Source organism: Mustela nigripes, chromosome 13 (genome assembly GCF_022355385.1).
Source record: "Mustela nigripes isolate SB6536 chromosome 13, MUSNIG.SB6536, whole genome shotgun sequence".
NCBI lineage: Eukaryota > Metazoa > Chordata > Mammalia > Carnivora > Mustelidae > Mustela > Mustela nigripes.
Window position 1 is genome coordinate 28,619,364 of NC_081569.1, and position 21,971 is coordinate 28,641,334.

The 21,971-nt window shown below is 54.7% G+C and overlaps 1 protein-coding gene across 6 annotated transcripts in view; it reads right to left on the reverse strand.

Moving 5' to 3' along the window:
• The window catches only part of LINGO1 (leucine rich repeat and Ig domain containing 1), a 191,234-nt gene that overhangs the window by 66,022 nt on the left and 103,241 nt on the right, over nt 1-21,971 (reverse strand). For all 6 annotated transcript variants that reach the window (XM_059371781.1, XM_059371780.1, XM_059371777.1 and 3 more), the window contains one exon: nt 7,954-8,128. The gene's annotated coding sequence lies outside the window, so the exon portion shown is untranslated. The remainder of the gene's footprint in view (nt 1-7,953; nt 8,129-21,971) is intronic.

The following is a 21,971-nucleotide window of genomic DNA, read 5'->3' on the forward strand; positions in this document are numbered from 1 at the left end:
GGAAGAGCTGGCACAGGAGTGAGGTGACAGGTGGAAGGAAGATGCAGGGGAAGGAGGAGGGAAAGAGAGGCACACAGACACAGGTGAGGTAAACGCCTGCCATCACCGTCATCAGGCTCATTGCAGAGAGCATCCGAAGAGACCCTCGTGGGCTAAGCACTTCCTAGGCGCTAACACATTTAATCTCTACCAAAACCCAGCGAGGAGGGTACTGTGATTGTCCACATTTTCAGAATGGGGAAACTGAGGCACAGAGTGGTGTAAGTAATGGGGATGTATGTGCAAACCAGGCAGTCTGGTTCTCGCACTTGTCCTAAGAGTCCCTGATGAAACTGGGTTGGTCAGATGAGAAGTGAATGAAAGGCTCCTCGATGCTGTTCGTGGGAATTCTGTCTGGGTGGGTCAGATCTGAGGTGTCGGGTGGTGGCGGGGGGAGGGAATTTCTGTCACTTACTGCTGTGTCACACTGAGCAAGTTACTTAACCTCTTTGAGTCGGTTCCTAGTCTGTAAGACATGCTTCATACGGTAGTCAAGAGTACAGAGTGCGCATGCGTGGTGCCGCGTCTGTACAGTACGTGGCAGGGAACGGATACTCCACACCCCCTCCCGCTCCGCGCAGCTGCAGTACAGATGGCCCGCCTCCAGAACTTGAAGCATGTGTGTGCACACATGTATTCATCTGTGCCGTGCCCCTGCATGCCTCCCCCCCCCCCCAGTCCTGCCCCCAGCTCAGGGCGGTGATGGCACCAGCCACACAGCCCCCAGCCTCACACCCGGGCATCACTCCGAAGTCCTTTCTCTCTCCCTCTCTCATCCTCACATCCTCTCACCATGGGCAGCCAATCCTCGATATTTCCCAAACTCACCTTCTCCCTAATATTCCCCTACTCATCCCACCTCCTGCCCAGTGCAAAGGTCTCAGCTGCTTCCTTCCCTGGCTTGCTGTCCCCCTCCACCCACCCTCTGCACAGTGGCAATCAGAGCGACCCTTCCCAGTCCCCAAATCTGACCTCCACTTAAAACCCTTCCAGGAAGCCTGGCCAAGCAGGATGTGAAACTCAGAAGCTCTGAGGAGAAGTCTGACAGATTTGACTAAATAAAGATCTAAAGCTTCTATACGGCCAAAGAGACCATAAACCAAGTTAAAAAGACAAACAGCAGACTAGGGAAAATATATCCGACACACACAACAGACAAAAAGTTTGAAAATTCCTAATATACTAAAAGCTCCTTTATATCAATAAGAAAAAGGGAAAAAAAAAGAAAGAAAAATGGGCAAAGGATATGAACAGTCAATTCACAGAGGAGGAAATACAAATGGTCCCCGACTGCATGAGAAGATGCTCAGCCTCGCTGTGGAGAAGGCGAGTGTTGAAACCACAGCAAGACACTTTCCTGGATGAGCACGAATTAAAAAGCTTGATAATGTGCAGCATGGAGGACAGTGTGAGGAAATGGCCAGCCGCAGCTACCAAGGGTAGGAGCATAAACTGGCCAAACCTTCTGGAAGAGCACTGTGGCAGTTCCTATCCAAATGTAATAAATGTACCCTTCAGATGGGCAATTCCACGTCTGGAAATCTATCCTACAGAAATGCTTACACATGTCAGCAAGATATATATACAAGGATGGTCACTGAGGCATCATTTGCAAGAGTGAAAGCCTGAAGATGGTCTACGTATTCCATCAACCCAGGACTAGTTACATAACTGGCTAAACAAGGGAATATTAGGCAACCATCAAAAGGGACACCATCAATTTGTGTCCCGTGACACTGACAGGTGCCCACAGCACACTGGAAAGTGAAAAAGGGAAGTTGTAGAGTAATGTGCATAAGATGATTCTACTTCTGGGGCACCTGGGTGGCTCAGTGGGTTAAGCCTCTGCAAGCCCAGGTCATGATCCCAGGGTCCTGGGATCGAGCCCCGAGTCGGGCTCTCTGCTCAGCGGGGAGCCTGCTTCCCTTCCTCTCTCTCTACCTGCCTCTCTGCCTACTTGTGATTTCTGTCTGTCAAATAAATAGATAAAATATTTTAAAAAAAAAAAAAGATGATTCTACTTCTTTTTTTCACAAAGTAATATACAGTGCACCTGGTTGGCTCAGTCGGGGGAGCATGTGACCCTTGATCTTGGGGTTGTGAGTTCGAGTCCCATGTTGGGTATAGAGATTACTTAAAGATAAAATCTGAAAAAAAAAAATTAACAGACAACAAATATATTTGCAAAGCACAGAAAAAAGTTCTGAAAGGAGGCACACCAGACCAACAACAGTGAGATCCTAGAAGAACAAGATTTAAGGGCAAAGAGGGAACTTCCATACTTAACAGGACACATGTCTACTGTTTCAATGTTTTTGCATGAGCAAATAATAAAAAAGAAAAAATACCCCATTCCATGTTCCCTCACAGAATGTAGGGTAAAGTCCTCAGTGTTGCACCCAAGGTCAGTCAAGACACAGTCCTTGTGTGCCAGCAGCATGGGATCTCCCCTTGACCTGTTCTTAAGTCTAGACAGAGCCAGATCCCTTGCATGTCCCCCAGACAGCCTCTAGATCTTTGTCTGTATGGTTCCCTCTTCTTGGCATGTCCTCCCCTGCCTCTGGGCCTCATCTTTCAAGCTGCTGCTCATGTGTCACCACCTTCTGGAAGCTCCCCCCCAATACTCTGCCTTCATGCTCCCTTGTATGGCCATGGTGATGACCAATGGTCGGGAAGCCATACGGTGTATCTGTGTCTTTACTGTGTGATTCCTCCTGTGTTGACCGCTCAGATCCTCAGAGCAACCCCAGGTAGGTTTGTCATCACCTCATTGAACGGATGAGGAAACTGAGGCATGAAGCAGTTCCAGTCATCAGCAGAGCCAGTGAGTAGAGCTGGGGAGAGGGACATGAAGAGTGTCTCCACCAGCATGGGACGTGCCTTGTTCTTGCCCACCACAGCCTGGGCCCAGGGAAGTCTGCTGGGGCCACCGGCCAGTCCCCCATCCTCCCCAGCCAGGGCTCCAAGAAGCATGGGGCCAGCCATGGGGCTGGTTTCTTCAGGGCCCAGGAGGAGGGCCATGTGGGACTAGCAGGCCCAGGACAGCTGAGGAAAGGGTGGAGTTTGTAGAGGTGCAGCCGCTCTCAAGGCAAGTCCCCCACTACCTCCTGTGCACCTACTCTGTGCCAGGCCCTGGGGGTATCTGGCCTGGGAAGCGAGGGCCCTGCCTTCCACACAGCTGCCAAGTCAGACACAGGAAAGCCAGGAGTCTTGGGGGGAGGCTGCAGGAGAAAGCTGCAGGGTGGTGTAGGAGAGGGTGGTGGGTGACTTCTGATGGCAGTGACAGCAGACAGGGTGTCTCCATGAAGGAAGTGGCATTTGGGCCCAGCCTGGAAAGAGGAAGGGGTTTGGGCAGATGGGAGTTGGGGAGAGGAGCTCCAGGGGGCTGGAACAGCTTGAACAAGGGCCTGGGGGTGGGAAAGCGTGGGGAGGGCTGGGGAAGAGTCACTGGTTCTGGCTGGAGGACACAGCGAGGAGGGAGGAGGGATGTGGCAGTGGATGGGGAGGGAGGCCTGGTGGGAGGAGGGAAGGCTTGAAGAGAAAGAGGGAAAGAGGGGAGCTGCCCAGAGGCAAGGAGGGGGTAGTCTGGAAGAGTGGCTTCGCCTAGGTTTTGAGCTTGTCGGGCTAGCAGTGTGAGTCGGCCTGGTTCCTGACCTTGCTTGGTTCCCTCCCCAGTAAAGTACTCCTGGATTCAGTGAGACCGTGGGAGGGGGAGCTCAGGGCCTGAGGACAGAGGGCTGACTCCCTGGGGCCATCTCCTGTGTAGTGTGAACTTGAGTGTGTACACCGTCACCAAGAGTTTCCAAGTGCCGTCCTGTGTTTACACTGGAGATGATGTGATTTCAGACCCCCTAACCTTGAAGATAGATGAGAGGCAGAGCCCCACAATCTTGGCAGGCTCCTGCCTCAAGTTCCTTCTGTAAGTGGTGGGTAGTGGCTGGGTAGCTACTCTAGGCCTGGTTTCTCAGAAAGGAGAGAAGAAGGAAAATGGGAAAGAGGAGGAATCTGGAGGAACCTAGTGGAATCGGGAGAGGGGAGGAGCAGGGGCGAAGAAAGCAGGAGAGCCTCCTTCCTGGGGCTTGTCCCCTAACCTGCTGGGACCCTTGGCCTCCCTGACTCCCCACGCCCCAGCAGCCAGTGTTATCAGCCCCTCTAGGGCAAGTTCATTCCCAGGCAGGTGCACAGAAACAGTGGTGTGCAGGCCCGGAGGCCCGCAGGCTCTGGGAACTCTCCCCACCAAGCTAGTGCGGGCTGATCAACTTTCATTCCGTTCCTGCACACCTGTTTCCTCTTGGATGAAATGGATAAAAATACTGTCCCTATAAGGTAGCATTATCAATGTCTCCCAGCCCTCTGGGCCTCCCCCACCTCAGCTCGGCTTGCTCAGTGCCTGTTTGCTCCTCACCTCCCCCACCAGCCTTGTGGGCAGGGACCACATCTGACTCATCTTGGCCATTCCAGAGACTAGGGTGGGGCCTGGCGCAGGAATCCTGCCCACAGGCAAGAGAGTTGGCAGCGAGGACTGGCGATCTGGCAGCGAGGACGGACACACTGGGCCTTTCACCCTTCCCACCCCAGCACTGGGTGAGTTACTCTGTTCACATACCCATGACAATGCTGGGCTGTGTGGGACTGGGATCAGGGCTCCATCTAGGCCTGGGATCAAGGTCCAGTCTGTCCAGGATCAAGGCTCAGTGTAGGGAAGTTTTCTCTGCCTCCCCGCTATGAAGGGCACAGGATTCTCCCCAGCTTTACCCACTGCTTGAAAACCACAGGTTCTGCCCTTCGGGTGCGGGGCCCTGTCTTCTGGGTCCTCATTATGCCCACCCCCTACCCTCGCACAGCCTGTCCTACACTCCAACCCACACAGCTATGCTGGGATTCCCATATTGCCTTTACCCTAGCCCCCAACTGACCCCAGGAGAAGTGGCCCAAGGCAAGAAGTACTTCCTTGCCTTCCTAACTGGCCTTCAGAAACACAGCAAGGATGGGCATCCTTCTGGCACAGATGCATTCCCAGGTCAAGGAGAAGCGGTTTTCGAGTTATCTCAGATTTCTCAATTATCCACCCCACGGCCCCACTCCATTAGCCCTGAGAGAGCCAACAGAGGTAAACCAAGGTCTGGCTAAACATGCAGGGAAAGGTGTCCACTGGACCATGCAATGAGATGTGATACCCAAAATGCCCCCGCCACTCCCAGTGCCTGAGATCCCTCCTTCACGCTCTTTGCTTTAAGCCACTTTTGCCAAACACCCTCTGAAACCTCCGTTCTGGGTCAGTGTTCAGCTCTGAGGGCAGGAATTGGATCACTCAGCCCTGGGTGACTCAGGCCCAGCCCAGGCCAGGCACCCGCAGAACTCAGAAGTGGGAGCAGAAGCAGAGGCTGCCCTGGGTGGGCAGCAGAGCTGGGCTTACTTCCAAGAACGGGGGGGGGGGGGGGCTGCACCCACCCCCTGCAGCCAAGCCCCCCACCATCTCTGTCTGCTGCTCCCAAGCAGAGGGTCAAGTTGGTTTGCTGGCAAGACACATGGTTCTTATTTTAATTAATTAAAGAAAAATCTAATCACTGCATTAAACTTCTCATTACTCTACTTGAATACCCGTTAAGTAAATTTAATTACCAGAGGATTGGGTTTCCCAGCCTCTTTCATTAGCTTCTGATAAGATGAAAAGGGGGAGATGGAGAGGAGAGGGAAACAGAACAATGTCCCTCCTGACCCGCGGAGGGCAGGGTGGCACTGTACCAGGGCTGCCGTGGTCCAGCTTGGGTGTCTCCCCTGGAAACAGGCTCCGCCTGGGACGTGAGGAGTCCCTCCCACCCCAGCTGCCCTTAGGAAGGGGAAAGCCTAGCACTCAGCTGAAGGTTTCTACCAAGGCCACTCTTGGCTGTTTATAATTTATACCCCACCACCTTCTAAAAGAATTAGAGGCTGCTGAGAACAGCACACGCCGAAAAGTAAGAAAAGAAGTCAGAAGAAGGAAAAAATGAGAGAGAAAAAGCCAGAGGGTAGGCCTCTGAACAACTCTATGCCAGAATCCTGAACATTTAGGAGACATGGGCCACAAACCAGCCATGAGCTTCCTAGCAGCCAGGGTAAAGAGAGCAACACACTTTGGCACGGCTGCTGGAACCCACAGGGTACTCATGAAGAAGGAGGTGTACACTGGCCCTTGGCCTTTCCATCTGGAGAAAGGGTGGAGCTGGAGGAGGGACTAAAGGAGAGAAACATTGGCTGGAGCAGTGAGTAGAGGCTTCCCAGAGAGGGAGGGACCTACACGGGCCCTAAAGAGAGGATGGGGTAGAGAGCAAGAAAGGGCATAGCAGGTGGGGGAAACACATGGCTGAGGTTGAAAGGAAAAACAAAGAACAGTTAGAGGAGAAGACACAGGGGCAGAGGGAGGACAGGGAGGCCTGGGGTGAAAAAAGCTTCTCAAAAGGAGGGGATGAAGGTCCACCCCATCACCAGACCCCAAGCCGGGCAACCCAGTTCCCGAGGGTGGAAGGGACTGGCCCTGTTGGTTGGGGCAGAAGGAGCCAAAGGCAGAGAAGGCAGCAGGCCAGGGGCCTCCAGGATGGGCCAAGTTGGGGACTTGGGTCCTACCTTCCTGTACAAGATGGTGCCTGCCCAGAGGCCCTCCACGGCCGCTGGGAGTGTGGGCCGCGTCAGCTCACGGCACCCCCGTCTCCAGAGCACTGCGCTCTGCCAATGAGGAGCCACTACAGACATGGCCCACAGTCAGTGACTGACAAGTGCAGGGGTTCAAAAGCCTGACTGCCTCATCTGGGCGGCAATCCTACAGTGTCAACTCTACCCCAGGGCCCCCCTGGACCAACCCAAGGCTAGACTTTCCCTGAGACCATGACCTCATTCATTCCTGGGCTCTCATTCCTGCTCCAAGTTATTCTCTTCCTCCCTTCTCCCAAGAGCCCCCCTCAATAAGTCTCATGTTTACAAATGTTTACATGCTTACAAATGCTTTGCTTCTAGGGATCTTGACTGACAATACTCGCTCTGCAGCTCCTTCCCCATTTGAAGAAAACAGGATGTTCCAAATTCCCCAGGAGGGAAATGGAAAGGGAAGAGACCGAGGGTTTACAGAGTACCTGCTGGATGCCTGTGCTTCCCACACGTCATTTCAAATAACTCTCATGGTACCCCTGTCAGGGTTCATCATCAGATAAGGAAACTAAGGCTCAGAGAGGCATAGGAATTTGCCCAAAGACACACAGCACATCTGGGATACAAGCTGTCCAAGCTGCGCAGACTCCACCGATCATTTGTCACTTGCTTCCTTCAGTGGGTGACTCCTTACGCCAGCTAGACCCCAAGCTTCCTTTGGGAAATACCCTCCCCTCATTTCTGATCACATGGTTGGGGAAAGACAGACCCTGATCCCGCACCTTCATGTTTCCAGGACCTGCAGACTTAGTTAAAGTGCCAGAACAATCCAAACAAGGATCCAATAGGGTGCAAGAGATCAACCCCAGGCTTTTTATTTCTTCTATCAAGAAAGAAGAAGTTGTCTCCAACCCTGAACCCAGAATTAAACCTGGAAGCATGTTGCCCCAGAAAGTGTTGGCAGACACCTTGGGGCCATGTCATGAAATGCTCCTAGGAGTGGAGCCATCACCCAGGAAAAGAAGCAGAGAAATACAGGCAGGAAACAGGTCCTGGTCACATTGTTTGAACCACTGGATCAAATCCTGCCTGAAGCCCAACCTATCTCTAGACCCTGCAGTGACATGAGCTGATAATTTTATTTTATTAAAATCTGGTTTTGGCTACATGCAACCAAGGGAATTCTGACAGACACAGTGTTCAGAAAGGTATCCTTCCTATTCCAGAGACCAGTAAGTCTTAGCTGACTATCCCCAGGAGCCAGGGAATAAGCAGAGAGGGGATGCCACTTACCGTGACTGCTACTGTGCCCCTCTGAGTCCTAAAGCTTGCAGAGTCCCCAGGCTGGGCTGAGGGGTGGGCTTGGGAGCAGGTCCAGGGGCTGCACAGGGACAGAGCCCTGTAGACGCAGGTGGGAGGCTGTATGGCCTCACAGACTCAAGGCAGCGAGGACATGGCCATGGGATCCCTGAAAAACAGGAGAAACAAGAGTGAGCAGTAGGACTTATAGGGGGACAGAAGGGCTCGTGGACATGGGGGTAGGGCAGAAGGCAGCTACCCTGTGGCGAAGGTAAGACCAAAGCCAGCCAAGTTCCTCTTCATTCCCTCATACCTTGCTCTTATTTCCCTATTCACTGCACCCTGCACCCTGGGCCCGTACCTGTCCCTCCCCTGCGACACCTCCAGGCTGCAGAACAGCAACTGCAAGAGGGGTTCCCTCTAACAGGAAGGGAGAGGTGGGGGGCAGGTGTGGCCGGAATCCCTGGGATGCCAGCCCAAATGTGCCTGCTGGTGGGGAGAGAAGCAGCTTCGCCCTTGTGCTGCGGAATCACTCCTCCCGGCTCCTCTCCCGGTGGTGCCCAGAGCTGGCTTAGGGCCCGAGGCAGCCAGAGCAGGGCAATCTCCTCTGCTCTCTAGTCCAGACTTCTAAAAGAATCCTAGAGAGGACAATGCTTTCCCTGAGGGAACCAGTGATGTTTCAGGCGGGGGCAGAGAGCAGCTCCAACAGATCCCAGCTGCCATCCCGCCTGAGGAATCAGGAGACCACCCCCCCCCCCCAACTCTGTCTTCATGCCAGCCTCCCTTAGGCACTGTCCCTGGTTGGGGCCACCCCTCTCAGGGCCCACACTCTTGCCCAGCTTCTCATGCTGGGACCTCTGGGGAGAGAAACGGGCATGGATATCTCAGACTCTAGATGCTACCAGAGGTCCTGGCCTGTGCAGAGTCATGAAGCCTTGTTAGGCCCTGGATGAGTCCTCTGAGCTCAGGGCTGCCAGCCTTCTTCTTGGTTCCGTAAGAAGGCATGATGACAGAAATCCCGAACCAGAGCACGTTAGGACTGATCACATTTCTGGAAATGTCTCTAAACCAGCACAGTCCAAGAGCTTTCTGCAACAAAGGGTAGCTGAGCTGCCCAGTGTGACAGCCACTAGTCACGACTGGATTCTGCAAGGTGGACAGTGTGATTAAGAAACTGATTTCAAATTTTTATTTAATTACTTTTTATTTAAATCAAAATAGCCACAGGTGGCTAGTGGTAAACAGAGGGAACAGCGCAGCTCTGGACCAAGCCTTGCCCAGTCCCTGCACACAGCACACCAGGAACACTGAGGTCCACAGAGAGAACAAGGTCATACAGGCTCAAAGTCATACAGAGTGTGTGAGTGAGTGACAGAGACACGAAGGCCAAAGCAGAGCCTCGTTCCTCCAGCTCCTGGTGCCACAGCCCGCCACCCGGTGGCCTCGTGTCCTCCCCCAGTGCTCATCCCTATCATGCCCTGCCTTTCCCACCATGCTCAGGACTGCCGCGTGGAGTGGATCGCTGCCGCCCCCGGAGCGGGCTGTCGGGCCCCCTTGGAAGGGACCCACCTCTCCTAGCCCGGTCGCTGGCCCATTCTTCCATCCTCCCAACCCAGCAGCCTCAATCAATGTCCCTAAAGTTGCCTGGGGAAATCATCCATCAGAGGGAAGGGCTCCGGGCACACAGGTGTTCACAGAAGGGTTATTTTAACAGGAAAGTACTGGAAACCGCCTAAACATCCCACAAAAGAAATGACACGTGACACCTCTGCTCGACGGAATATTACACAGCCGTTACGTGGGATAAACACGAGGACTGGTAATGCCATGGAGCTCTAACGACACTGAGCAAGAAAGCGGAGAGGATGGGGGAGGGAGGGGGTCAGGGAGCAGCGGAGGTCCTCAGGCTGGACTTCCCCAACGGCCTCTCTGAGCCACGATGGCAGCATCATGGGTGCCCCCTTCCTTTCTGTTTATTTACATACCGAGTGCCCAGCATCTTCCATAGTACTTTCTAGATATTGACCCGTGTAATCTGCACAAGAAGTGTAAGAAGGAGCAATTATGATGCCCTGATTTTTATTTTATTTATTTATTTTTTTTGACAAGGAAACCAAGGTATGGAGAGATGAAACCAGTTAGCTAAGGTCAAGGGCCCCTTGTACTCCCCACATGTTAGGCAAGTTTCCAGCATTGTCTTCACAGGAAAAGGGCAAGGAGGCAGAGAGAGAACAGTTGTTGCCTGAGGTGGGTGAAAATACAGGTGTGTGTGTATTTTCCCTTTTAAATTTCATAAAAATTCTTCTTGTGGCAATTGAAAGAAAAAAGTTCAAAGAATAAAAGGAATGTCTCAAAATGTCTTTAAAAAACAAGCACACACACACAAAAGGAAAACATACCAAGGTCAAGCTCCTGATGCCTCCAAGAGATCTCCACTGTGAACATAATCCATCTCCCAGCAGCAGAGCTCACGTCTCCGGGCTTTTCTGCCCACTTCCTGTTGCCCGGACTGTTCCCCCCTGCCTGGGTGAGAGCCTCACCTCTGAGGTCAGCGGGCAGCAGCCCTGTGTGGAGGTGGACTTCAATAAACACCTCCCGGCCCCCTCTGCACAGCGCGGCAGGCCAGCGGGCACACTGCCTGTGGGGTCCCTCCACTGGCCAGGACTGACCTCGAGAGGCCTCTCTGCCTCCAGCCCCAGGCAGCCCCATTCCACAGGGGGAGCGACTGAGGCCTGAGGGGTGAAAGACCTCAGCAGAGGTCACAAGGCTACCCAACAGGGATACAAGTGTGTACACACACCCATGTGTGCGCGCATGTGTGCGTACACGCACGTGACCAATATGTTCACGCACGTCGAGCTTCAGGTTCAGGCCCAGCCTTCTCGTTAAAGGAACAGACGATTCCCAACTTACCCACACACGCTCACACACACACACACACACACACACACACACACAATTATTACACCATTAACTGCTACTGTATCCACAATCAGATAATCTGCTCTTTCTCCTTTCCCTGTTTCTGTGTTGTTTTCATTTCTGCACCACACATTTATTGAGCACTTGCTGTATGCTAGGTATATTCTAGGGCCTGAGGATTCAGTGGTGTTCTCGTGAGGAAGGGGGGCACAGATGATATGCGAATAAACAAGGAAGGTGATTGCAAGGAGCCAACAAGTACAATTAAGAAAATCAAGCCATGTAACGTGAGAGCAAGGTCCTGGGGTGGGGCTAGGGCTTCCTCCAGCTGATGAGTCAGGGAAGGCCTCTGTGCAGACGCCACACCTGAATTCATACCTACAGGATAGGGAACCCGTCTTGCCTTGGGCAGGAGGAGGAGAGCAGAGGCCGGCACCTGGGGTTTCTGAGGAGAGCAGGCTAGGCCTGGCAGGTGGGCAGAGGTGGGGGCAACTGTGAGAAATGAGGCCTCAGGGGGAGGGCAGGGCCTCACGGACCAAGGCCAAGGCCTTGGGCGTCACCTCCCGTGTGATGAAAAGTCACCAGGGAAAGGCTGTGAGGTCTTCTTCATTGTGAAAAGTTCCCTGGGGCTGCTGCGTGGAGGCTGGTTTTAAAGGAGAGGGCACGGGAGCAAGGGGCCCGTGGGATGACTGTCTCAGCTGCCAACACATGGCGACACGGCCGGGGCCAGGTGAGGGAGGACAAGCTGGATTGGGGATGCGTGCGGGAGCAGGGCCAGCTCCTGCACAGTGGGCAGGGGCGCAGGATACGAGGGAGTGGAGGTAAGGAAAGGAACCAAGGATGACTCCTAGCTCCCACCCCACACCCGTCCTGCTTTTACCACCACCCCCCATACAATTTACACGATTAGAAAATGACACCACAGATGAGCCAGTCCCGCCCCCCACGCCGCCAAGGCTCACATGCCCCTGAGGCATCGGAAGTCCAATCCTGTCCTGCGTGTGGCCTGTGGGAAGGAGCAAGACTGAGTTCCACCCTCAGGCTGAGAAGATTGCCCAAAGAGACGGGAGGGGCAGGGCCGCGAGAAGGTGTGGGGCTGGCCCGGAGCCCTTGTGCCACCCCCTGCCAGCTGTGGGACCCTGGGTAAGTTCTCCCACACACCCAGGCTTGGCCCCCTCGTCTTCCCCACCACCTCCCACTCGAGGCTGGAATGAAGGGTCCGTGGGATAAGACAGGTCAAGAACCGGCATTTATACATATTAGCATCCTTCCCTTTTGTTTTAAAAGGGGACCAAAAAAGCCAACTGGGGTTTAGACTGGTAAGCTCCCCATCCATTCTAATATAAATTCTAGAAGTGCTGCAAAGAACACAGGAAAGGCACTGGCAAGTTTGAGTTCACTTACAAAGAACCCTGCAGGATATTCATGTCCCCTCTTGGTTGTTCAAAAGGATGACATGACAGCCAGGGTCAAGGCCCCCGCGACATCCTTACACAGGAGGTAGAAAGCTATGGGTCAGCTCACTCAGTGGTTAGCTAAATGACCATGTCCAAGAACGTGGGAGAGCAACTCACACTGGCTCCTTGCACAGGCAGGGGCTGGTCCTTGGCCGTGCCAGAACACACTTTTGGCAGAGACTAGGATGGAACCTTAAAGGTAGGTCCAGCCTGAGAGGCAGGGTCCCCTGTTCAAAGCCTTCAATGAACCCTAGGAATGGGTCGCAGTATAGAAGACAGAGTTACCAGAACCTGGGTAAGCTCTGTGAGTAACTCCAGGAATCACTACATAGAGTGGCCATGGACTCTGGTCATGGACTCTGTGCTCCTGGTGGCCAGGAGATGTAGAGGCTGGGTAAGCCTGTTGCTTCAGCTTTGGAGACAATGCAGCCACTTCCAGAAAGCCATGCCCAGGCATCTATGTACCTGTCTACTTCTACTTTCTTTGATAATGTGAAATCTGCCCTTGACAGGAAGAGGTGGGCCAGAAACCCATGTTCCCAGGGGGAGTCTCAAAAGGCCTGGTCAGGATGTTAGGTCCCTGACAAAGATACCTAGCATTTATGTGCCCAGAGAGCAGAGCTAAGCCCAGTGAAAGAAAAAGTTTCTAGGAAAACAGATTTCTGTCCATCATGAGGAGTAGTGAGCTCCCTGTCCCTGGGAGCATGCAAGCAGACGTCTGGGAACCATGATGGGGATTTTGCCCTAAATGGGGAAGCTGCTTTCAGCCATGTGTTTCTTTTAGTCTATCAGCATGTGAATCAGGGCTACATTGTGTGTATCAAAGTGGGTGTCACAGAGACTAAAGGGAAAGGAAAGTAATGACCATAATAATAATTATTAGTACTACATTATAGATCACTGCACATTCCCATATATTCTCTAACTGGATCTTCTGCCCATCCCAGGGCAGGATGATTAACCCCATTTACAGGATGAAGCAACTGAGGCCCACATCAGGAAATGGGACCAGCCCAAGTTCCCACAGCACATCAGCCCCCAGATTCCTTCTACAGCCCAACACCTGGGGGGCGGTCTTCCCCTCCTGCACCCCCAGTGGTCATCCCACCACCCTTGCCCCAGAAAGAGCAGAAACCCCTCTACCACCTGGGGTTTCATCTAGCTGCCAAGACTCCTCATTCCTGATGGTTAGAAGCTCATCCCCCTAAAACGTGGGAGGGAATCCCAGCCCAGACGGCTTTTCCTCCCAGGCCACCCAGACCCTGCTCCTCCATTCTCCCTGCCTCTTTCCCTAGTAAATCCAGCCCCAGCCCCGTACATGGGGTCCTTCAAACCAGACGTGCATCCAGACCTCAGGCTTTGCCCAGGCAATGAACTCGAGGAGAAGGGTCCCTCCACATTGGCCTCATTCTTCTCACACCTACACAGGGGGCTTGTGAATAGGGGAACCAGAGCCCACCCTACCAGGTACCCCTCCTGACCATCTTCCCTCTTCCTAGCCAAGAGGGGCCGAGAGAGAGGGAGAGAAGGTGTTTGGGCGGGGGAGGTGGGCGCATCCAGAGGAGGGGACTCATGGGGCAGCACCTGGCACCAGTCCTCACCACAGCACGCCCTGAGCCCTCAGGATCCTTTTACTTTCCAGGTAAAAGGGAATGAAAGCTCAGAGGGGTTAAGGAGCCTGGCCAAATTCAATATATGAAATGGAACAGAAGAAACAGCTTGTAAGTCCCAGAGTCAGGGTTTGAACCCAGGACCAGCTGAATCCAAAACCTGGCGCTTTTATGTGCCCCCAGCGGCCGGCAGGGAAGTCTCCCAGGGCTCTGACCGGCAGCCTGGTGAGCAGAGGACAGGGGTTGAGAAGGCAGGACAAAAGAAAGACACAGGGCAACTGGACGGATGAACTGACGGGTGGATCCTGCAGGGGCCAGAACGAGACAGCTCTAGAAGCCACCCTCGTGATCAATGAAAGCCACCAAGTGCCACTCTGCTGCCATCTGTCCCTCAAATCCAGCCCCTAGTGTTCCCTGGATCCCTCCCCGACATCCAGGTCTGAGCAGCAGATGAAACCTGCTGCCTTAGGCATCTCCCATTCATGGAGGGTCCAGGGCCAGACCCCTGGGGGCCACCCTGGAGGTGGGGTTGGGGGGAGACGCGGGCAGAGGGAGTAGGGGAACCATTCCTAGCCCCGGGCAAGGCCATCTGCCCAGCTCCCACCAGCCCACGCCCAGCTAGAGGCCCTAGCATCCAGACTGCCCACCGGACACAGCGCACCCTCAGGCCCCATATGGCCAAGCCAGGTGTCCCACGCCCTGCCAGCAGCCCAGGGCAGTCTGCCTGTCCCCAGAGCGTGCAGGGTTTAAGCAACAGCCTCTCGACTGAATATTGAAGAAGGAAAATACCTTTTTTTTTTTTTCCCAAGAGAGAGAAAGGGAGGGAGGAGGAAGCCGGCAAAGAAGGAGGAGGGAAAGAGGGAGGGAGAAACCTACCCCGTCACTGCAGTCAAGGTCACAGGCATCGTTGTGGGGCGGGCGCAGGCTAGGAGCCTTTAATCTGAGAGTTCAGGCTGAGGAAACTAAGCGCTTGAAGCCGGAGTACATTACTGCCCTGAATGATCTGTCGGCTTCTATTAGGCTAAATATCTCTGTATAATGGGGAATTATCCTCTGAAAAGGCAAACTGCCGGCCTCTCCAGGGAGAGGGGGCGCGACGGGAACCTCTCCTTGTCGTGAGGGTTCTCCCACGGGAGGGGGGAGGGAGGGAAGAACAGGACCAACTCAGAAAGCCGCCCCCCACCCACACCCCCTCCCCGGAAAGTCACAGTCAGCAGCTGTTTGACGCTCCTGGCGGGTGCTAGCCTCCCTCCCCCTCTTCCTCAGACTCTGCCTCACTCCCTCCACTTAGGAGCCTGAAAAGATGCCAGACCTGGGGTAGAGGACTGACAATGCCTTGGTGACAGCAGGTGACCCAGGGGCAGTCCCAGGGCCTCTCTGAACCTCCGTTTCCCCATCTTTTAGATGGAGCTAATAAGAGCCACCTGAAGGCTGTACCAGGGCAGGGCTTGAAACTGGCCCAGAGCCCAGCAGAGTGGGCACCCAGGACAAATTCACTCACGCTGTTCTGCCCACTGGTGAGGACCTCCCCCTCCAAGTCGCCTCCTCCTCGTCCTCACTCCCCACTGGGCACCAGCACCTCCTCCAGGAGACACTCCCTCAAGAACCCTGCTCATGGGTATCACCTCCAGCCAGAAACCCAGAAACCCACCTTCTCGGCTCCCCACCAGTGTCAAGTAATTACGTGCCTGTGGACAATCCAGCCCGAGGGATTCTCGGACCGGGGCAGCATGGCCTCCTTCTCAGACAGGGAACCTAGACCTCTGCCCAGATCTGGCAGGCTCGGAGACAGGGGCTGGGTCCCCTGGAAGGTGACACTCAGGGCAAGGCAGTCAGCACCAGGGCAGCAGAGCCAGCAAGCCAGAAATCCCAGGAACTGAGTCCGTGAGAGCAAAGCGGTGGGGAGATTGTCCACAGGACTGTCAGGGCCCAAGGCAGGGCTGGAGCTGGGTCAGAGCAGCACCAAGGTGGACCTTGGTGCGGGGCTCCCTGCACAGGGCTGCGGTGCTGCAGGCTCAGTCCTGGAGGTCTCCTAGGGATCAAGAGGGGCAGGGCTGACCTGGGAGGGGATAAGGGTCAAATAGCTCTCACTAGGTGGGGAATAGGGCTGGAGGACTGTGAGCTGGGTGGGAGATGGTGCAGACCCTGGCTCTTCAGCATTCCCCTGCCACTCTCGGTCTGCTGGAAACCCCAGGACAGCGTGGGACCCCTCACTGCAGATACAGCCACTGCTGTTGTGGGGCACATGGCTAGGCCAGGAAGGCCGTTCTGAGGGTGATTCCAGAACCAGTGACTACATCCCAATAAACATCAGAAAGGAAGGCCGCCCTGAGGGCAGTTAGAGGCCGCCCTGCACTCCCACGTCCCACTATAGACCCAGAGGTCCAGCCCAGAGTCCCCACAGCAGGCGACAGCAACTTATTCCTTGATTCATTCATTGATTCATTCAGCAAATGCTCTCTAGCGCTTTCTGTGAACTGAAGGTACAAAAATTCCCAAGATCCTACATCAGGCAGTTCAGTCCTAATGGGACAAGTGCGTAGGGGGAGCCCACAGGGAGATAAGAGACAATGACTCAGGGACTGTGTAAGAGTGAGAGCCCAAGTTGCTGGGGAAACAGGGTAGGGGGGCCCCAATCCAGGGTTGGGGTTCTAGCCAGGCTTTCAGGGGAAAGGTCTTGGAGATGGGCCTTGAGGGAAACGGAACTGGGTTTGAAAGCAACTGAATTTGAAACCAGTTTGAAGTTTCAAACTGGGTTTGAAACCATCAGAATGAAGGTTTCTGCAGGCAGAGGGGTGACCTGTGCCAATGCCCAGGGGCACAAGCGATGGGTGCAGAGGGAGACAGCTCCTCTCCCCGGGGGAGGGCCTCGTGTGCAGAGACACGGTGTTAGCTCTTATCCCAAGAACCATGAGCAGCTTGAAGGGTTTTAAGCAGGGCTCGACAGGCCCCAATCTGTGCTCCAGAAATATCATTGCACCTGCCCCCAGGTTGAGGATGGAGGACACAGGAGAAGGTAGGAAGCAGTAAAAGTTAAGACCATGGCAATGAGCAGGGGAGAGGTGGTGGGCCTCAAGGCAGGCCAAGGGCTAGAAAGGAGGGGAGGGTGCAAGAGGGACTTGCCGAGTGAGGGCCGCGGTTCTAACACGGTGGTAAGACGGCGGCAGTGTCCCACCAGGCCTGAGCGGGGCTCCCGTCCAAACCACACTGTCAAACGTTGCAAACCTTTCCAAATCCCAGAGCTGCTTTGATCACACAACACTCAGGTGAGCCGGAGAAGCCAGGGATGAGTTACTTAGTTCACTAATTCAACAAAAATTCATTGAGCACCTGCTATGTTCCAGGCCTTGTTCTGACCTGTCTACTCCCCAGAATGAACAGACCCAGGAGTGCTGTCCAGGAAGTTCCAGGGTCACACGGCATGGGTGTGCATCCATGGCTATAGCCAGTCTCCAGTGGTGAGAGCTGGGGTCATAGCCCAAGAGACGGAGGGGCTGCCCGGGGATGGCCACCAGCCCGGGGCACTCATGGCCTCCAGAACTTGGGAGCAAAACCTGAAGAGAAGGTGTGGAAAGGGAAGGCCTGACACTGGGGGCTGGCTCGGGGGTCGGGACAGGAATGAGCCTTGGTCTGCAGTGGGAGCACCCCTTCTTCCAAGATGGGGTGGGAAGCCAGAGAGAAAGTATGAAGTGAGAGGAGGCAGGTTCATGGTGGAAAGCACCAATCTCCTCTGCAGGCTGGAAAGGGCAGGTAGGGCATAGACAGCAGCAGGGCCTTCGGGCCCACCAGAGGGAGAATGGGACACGCAGGCCAGGCCAGAAAGAAGGAAGGGTCAGAGTGGGAGATCTGGAGGACCCAGGGCAGGGCTGGGCCCCCTGAGGTGGCTATAGGGAGGCGAGATCAGGGAACCCCAGGAGGGAGGAGCAGGCCCCACGACCACCCTAGCAGGTAGCCCGTGCGGTGGCCTCAGGCTGCCCTGCGCTCAAGGGTTACTAAGAGTCTCCCCAGAGTGCAGGCTCCCAAGGGCCCAGCCAGATGTCTGGAAAAGGCTAGAGCTGCCTAATGGCCTCCAGCGCCTGCTGCCACTGAAGGGACCACCAGGGTTGGCACAGGAGCAGCTCCTGCACTCTCGGTCCCAGTGGAGGCCCCAAGGCCAGCCCGCCCATGCCAAGCACTTGCAAGCAGGCTCCCTACTTCCCTGGGCCCTATTCTCATCAGTAAGCCCAGGCAGGGCCCACCTGTCAGGTACTCAGGCAGGGAAAGCAGCGCCCAGTGCCCAGGAGGTGCCCCAGATGACTGTCCCCTTCCCCTCCCTGCTGGCAGGGCCTCTTGGAGTCCAGTCTCACAGAATCCCCAGGGCCTGGCACACACTTTTGCTCAATTAACTTTTACTGACCTACGTTTTTCTGCTAAACAGCTGGTAGTGATGAGAGATGACCAGAATCTTGCCTGCTGGAAGGGGCTAAGAGGAAGACGGGACAACCACAGGAGGACACAGCAGATGCCCCAGGGAGCTGACATGCAGACGTGGCAGAGGCCAACGTCGTGGGTGGCGGGAGGAAGAGGCTGGTTCTCATCATACCTGTTAGGACTCTGCGACAACCAGGCAAGCTGGCAGAAGAGCCAGTGGGGGGTAGTGAGAGCTGGGGCTGGGGCACACCCAACTGGAAGATCCCTGGGTAGATGGGCCTTCTGGCTGCAGACCTCCTGATAGCACCCAGAGCCTTATGAGCTGCTCCTCCAACCTACCCCTTCCCCACCTTGGAATTCACCCCACTGTGTGCCCTGCCCAAGTTAGAGCACTGGAAAGAAACTGAAATAAGTCAAAAGGAAGGAGGAGCCACTTCTGGAAGAAGGGGCAGAGCCTGGAAGGCTTCACAGAGGTGGTGGCTTCTAACTGCTCTGAGCCTCACCTTACTCTTCCATGAAATGGGACTGCTATTGTCCTCCTCCTCCTGTTCCTCCTCCTCCTCCTCTTACTACTACTACCAATAATAATAGCTAAAGCACATGGATGCTAAGTCTGTGCTGGGCTCTGTGTGAGTACTTGGAGCCCAAGAGATAGAGGTAGAGATGAGGCTGAGCCCGCCCGTCTCCCAGACTCCCTTTGGATCGGCTTGTGGAGGGTCGACTGGGGTCTAGGCCTTGGGCTGCAGGCAAGTTGGATGTCACTGGTGGCCAAGGTCTGTGAGTTCCCAGTGTTAGCAGCATCACTTTGAGTGGCCCTCTTGAGCTGGGTGGAAAGGGGCTGGGAGCTGCGGGATGGACGCTTCCAGACCCGGGTCAGAGGCGGCAAGGTCAGAGGCTACACTGTGTCTGCAACAGCAGCTCAGCGTGGCCCTTGTGGAGTACAAAACACGGTGCTGAGTGTGCAGGGGAACCCGCAGCATCTCCCCTCCTGATTTCCCAGAACCAACCTCACCCATATGCCTGGTTCCAGAAGTTCTTGGGCTCGAAGCAGACAGGAGTGGAGGAAGAGGAATGAGGAGAAAAGCAGCCACAGCCATCACTGTGTGTCTATGCTGGGACTGCACACCAACCCAGGCCGGTATGATTATTCCCACTTATAGAGGAAACAGGTTTCCATGGGTATGGTCCCTTGCCCAAGGTCACAGCTGGGAATGACTGAGCTGGGGCTCACACCTAAGGCTGTCTGTTCCTCACGGACCAGGAAGTGTGAAAGGCCAGAAGGGCTCATGGGGCTGAATGTAGAGGGCACACAAAGCATTATCAGCAGGGCAGAAGGGGTTCTTAGGAGCAAACTCTTCCTGACACCCAATGCTGCATGTTGTCCCATACATAGGGCTGGCAGGGGCCTGGGCAGCTTGAGAAGATAAGGCAGGAGAGGGTGAGAGAGGTCTCTCCTTTGGCTTCCAGCAGCCCTCTGCTGGAAACCCTCTGCCCCACTCCCTGAAATCATTTCATCTTCCAGGTGAGATGGGGCACCTAGAAGGCCTTATGTGGCTAACAGGGCTTGAGAAGAACCTTTGCAAGGGCAGGGCGGGACGGGGCGGGGGGCAAGGGGGTGTGGTTAAAGGGAGATGAAGCTCAGCCCAGACTATGACAAGGCCACCAATGGGCTGAGGCTGGTGCAGGGAGAGGGTCAGGGAGGCCCCAAAAAACAGAAGTCACAGTGCCTGGACCCCTGCGGGTAGAGCATCATTCCTTCGAGTCGTCAGATGTGTTCAGTTTCTATAAGGCTTCTGAGCCTGGGTGAGGCCCACCTAGGAGTCCTGGCAGTGGGAGAGAGAACGCTGAGGACGGTCCCTTCCTCTACACTGTGTTTCTTGGCATGAGCGTCTTTCCCTCTCTGGTCCCCATGTGCCCTCTGCAACATGAGATATCCAGGCCTAAATGCCGTTGGACACCTAAGGGAGGTGGTGAGGTCCCAAACAAGCCTCCCCGCCCAGAGCCTGTATCAACTCCAGGCTACGAGCTCAGCATGATCTTCACTGGTCTTCCCTTACCCTCTCAACAAGGCCACTGTACAAATATCAGCACTTGATTTGCCAGAAAAGCAAACTGAGGCTCCGGCCTAAGAAGGAACTCTCCAAGGTGCCCAGGAAGAACTGCCGACAAGCTTTATGCACCCGGGTTTGTTCAGCACTGGACAGCTCTTGGCCACGGACCTCCTGGCCCCAGGCCTATACACACAGCCTTGGCAATCAATCCCTCTTCCTCCTAAATAAACTTCACCCAGCCTTCCCCACTGCTCTCGCTATGCTCATCTCTCCTGGGCCCCTCGCGCAGCTGCCATCAGTCACACGGGACTAATAAAGCTCTTCCTCCCTTTTACTTTTTTCTGACTTAAAATCTCATTCTCTAGCAGCTTCTTGAAGGCAGGGGACTCTCGCCCTCTCTACTCTATGCCCCAGTCTGGGTACATCAGGGAGACTGGATTTGGAGCAGGCAGATGCGGGTGAGAACCAGGTTGGAAAACTCTAGGCCCATCACTGTACCCCCCTGAGCTGCAGATGCCCTTGCTGGAACACAACATGGGCCTGTCCACCTCACAGGCCTCCGGGTTTCCATCTCACAGGGCAAGTAAACCACACAAGGGGCTAACCCTCCCTCAATCCCCTCCCTCTTGGGACTTCACTTAAATTCTGAACCACTTCTTTCCCCCTGAAATTGTCCAAATGACTTACAAACGGGCAGACTCTTATCACTGATAAATGTCTGAGAAGTGTCAGGAAGCCCCAGGAGAACAGCTGGTCCAGCGCTCAGAATCCCACTATTAGAATATGATTGCTCTGTGGGCTCACCCATGAGCTCTGAGCCTGGGAGAGGGAACATCTAGGAACACTGGTGGTGAGGGATAGGCCCTGGGGTGCTGGTCCCTCTTCTCTACTAACATACCATGTGCCTTGGCACAAGTGTCTGTCCTCTCTGGCCCTCAGTTACACCTTCTGTAGGATGAGGTATCCAGGCGGTGTCCAGGCTGTGTCCAGGACACAGGATGGCCCTCTTCATACTATTTCCTAGAGGCAGAAGAGGAAAATGCCTGTAGGAATGATGTCAGGGGTACTGGAAAGGACCCTCCAAACCTCTCAAATTCAGGACCGTGATTTCTAAATGCCTCCACTTGCTCTGCCCCCCTCCTCTTCCCTTCTAACAAAGGGGCAAAGCCCAACTCCTGGGCTTTCTGGGGCCCTACGGACAGGCCCCACCTATTCCCAGCCCCTGTGAGGATAGGACCTGCTTACATGTCTTGGACATTGGAGGAAAGTCTCCTAGTTCACCCTTGGGCCCAGCTGGCCTACCCAGGGAGCTTTAGCCTGAGGAAGGCTCAACTGACAGCCCCCAGTATACACGGAAAAGGGAGTAAGATTCCCATATGGTACCTGGGGAGGAAGAGCTCTGCAGAGAGCCCCTCTCTGCCCCAGGGAGGAGTGCCGAGGGAGCCTGGAAAAGGGGAAGCAGAGAGATTTATCCTAGTTCTGCCACCTAACTAGCTTGCTAACCTCAGAAAGTCCCTTCACCTCTGAATTCCAGTTTCCTGATCTATAAAATGGGGAGAATA